Source organism: Sinocyclocheilus anshuiensis, unplaced genomic scaffold, assembly GCF_001515605.1.
Source record: "Sinocyclocheilus anshuiensis isolate Anshui unplaced genomic scaffold, SAMN03320099.WGS_v1.1 scaffold674, whole genome shotgun sequence".
In the NCBI taxonomy this organism is placed as follows: Eukaryota; Metazoa; Chordata; class Actinopteri; order Cypriniformes; family Cyprinidae; genus Sinocyclocheilus; species Sinocyclocheilus anshuiensis.
In genome coordinates, this window is record NW_015542395.1 from 332,821 (window position 1) to 335,145 (window position 2,325).

The following is a 2,325-nucleotide window of genomic DNA, read 5'->3' on the forward strand; positions in this document are numbered from 1 at the left end:
TGCATTGTTCAAAATACCTGTAGTAGCACAGCAGTGCATACCTGTTTACATTTAATTAAGGTGGACTAGATTAGACTGCAATACAAATAGTTGAGTTTGCCAGGTGCAGACAACATTTATGACAGGTTTTCATGAAAATGTTGGTCAGTTTGTCTGCTTGACAATCCCATTTTGCACTGCAACAATAAAACTGAAGTGAGTTAAACAAACTGAGAAATGTTTCTTTTTAGTTAAAACAGATGTTGTCAAAGTTTTCCTTTGGGGACATAATTTGAAGTTGGAAAAAGGTAATAAATTGCAAAATATCGCAATAATATTGTACCGTGACACAAGTATCGTGATAATATCGTACCGTGAGGCCTCTGGTGATTCCCACCCCTAGTTTCCATCTTGCCACTTTCTTGGTAAAGAAAACACATTTTTACTCAAATTAATCAAAATGGATTTATAGCATTTTGGAAACAAACTCTTCATATATATCTCACACTCCATTAAACTTAGTCCTATCACATTAATGGCGTAAACGCAAATTATTCAGCACACGAACAACTGCGTAAAACATCAAGGAAACATTTATTAAGCACAGTGTTGGGGAGTAACTAGTTACATGTAACGGAGTTACGTAAGTTAATTACAAAATAAATGTAACTGTAATCTGTTACAGTTACTGAGAAAAAATGTGTAATTAAATTACAGTTACTAATGAAAATGTTAACGATTACAAAGGGGGTTACATCTGAATATTTTCACACATACCCATTGCATAGACATCCATTGATTTTATATCAGATTAATGATATTTTCTATCAGCTAACCCAGCATACCCCTCACAGAAACGTGAGCAAAACACTAGATATAAATAAAAACATCTTTCGGCTGATTTATAAGCCTTTTTAACTAGTGAGGACCAGTAAAATGTCCTCACTATGGGATGTCATGATGGACATTTGGTCCTCACAAGTATAGTTAAACCAGTACACACACACATACAGATTTAATTGAATTCTCTCCCAAAATGCATTGACTGCTCTAATGAGACACCAATGTTTCAGGAGTTTAGGACACATGCTTATTCGATAATGGTTTTATTTTCTGTTTGGGTGCATGTATATGCTTTTTTTATTATTATTATTATTAACTGTTTTCCCAAGGCACTGTTTGATTCCAGAGTTTCCTGACATATTTGCTACGCAAAGATTTGATTTCAAAAGCAGTTTCATAGCTATTAAACTATATCTTGTTATGGTTTTAAATCTGTATTTAACCTCAAAATGATCTCAAAGTAAAAAGACAAGCTAAAGTCCGATTTTGTGGTTGGCTGTGCTTTAAAATGACATTTTTATCATCTTAAATGTTAAGGATTTTGAAAATCTGACAGTAATCAGTGTCGAGTACTACTGTAAGGTTAAATGTTTTGAAAATGATAAACAGTTGAAAATATTCATTAGAAATTTAGAAAAGCAATCAAAAAGTAAATGTAATCTTTAATGTAACTGAAATAGCTACACTACTTATTACATTTTAAATAGGGTAACTTGTAATCTGTAACCTATTACATTTCCAAAGTAACCTTCCCAGCACTGATTAAGCAGCATAGATAATATGAATTAGCCATAGCAATCTGGTGACGCAGTGCATGTAAACACACTCACTTCCTCAATGTAGCAGCTCTCGACACAAACCTCAGTTTAATTGTAACCCTGAAACCCGTATAAAGCCCATTCAAAGACGAAAAGCGCTCCGGCTTCAATAACACGAGTAGCGCGTGTCGAGTGATTTACTGGATGCAACATATTTCTGACAAAACACTGTCATCAACACCACCGCGGTGTAGTTTTGCCTTTTTGATTATATACGTATGTGTGCACTATTCATTCTTTCCAGCAGAAATCTCTAGAGGACTCATTTTGTTGGGATTTTCTGGGTGTCCCCGCGCGCCTCAAACCCATCGCGTTTCTCTGTAAATCACACCGTGGCCTCGCCTACATCATCACGCGTTTCATCGGCAATCGTTGAATCACTGAAAACATAAACATATATATAGAGAGGCAAAGAATCTTCCATCTTACCTAAGCGGTGCGGGGTTTCAAAATGGTCGATCCACTTCCGTTCTTTAGAATCGCTCTCATTCTTCAGCAGCGCTGATGCATTCACTCGCACTCCTGCACGCGGACACCGGGGACTGTGTGTGCTTCTGCACTGCTTGCACACCATGCATCTAGTTTTTTTTCTTAAGTTAGACAAGCATTTAATAAAACTTAACTGAAAACATCTCAAAGTACTTGAAATGCGCCACAGCACTTATTCTCCGCAGATTTAAACTTT

The 2,325-nt window shown here is 36.1% G+C and overlaps 1 protein-coding gene across 1 annotated transcript in view; it reads right to left on the reverse strand.

Annotated features, from left to right (window-relative positions):
• The window catches only part of rbm14b (RNA binding motif protein 14b), a 4,754-nt gene extending 2,564 nt beyond the window's left edge, over positions 1–2,190 (reverse strand). Inside the window, exon 1 of the mRNA XM_016492050.1 lies at positions 2,070–2,190. The gene's annotated coding sequence lies outside the window, so the exon portion shown is untranslated. The remainder of the gene's footprint in view (positions 1–2,069) is intronic.
• Between the last annotated feature and the right edge of the window lie 135 nt (positions 2,191–2,325).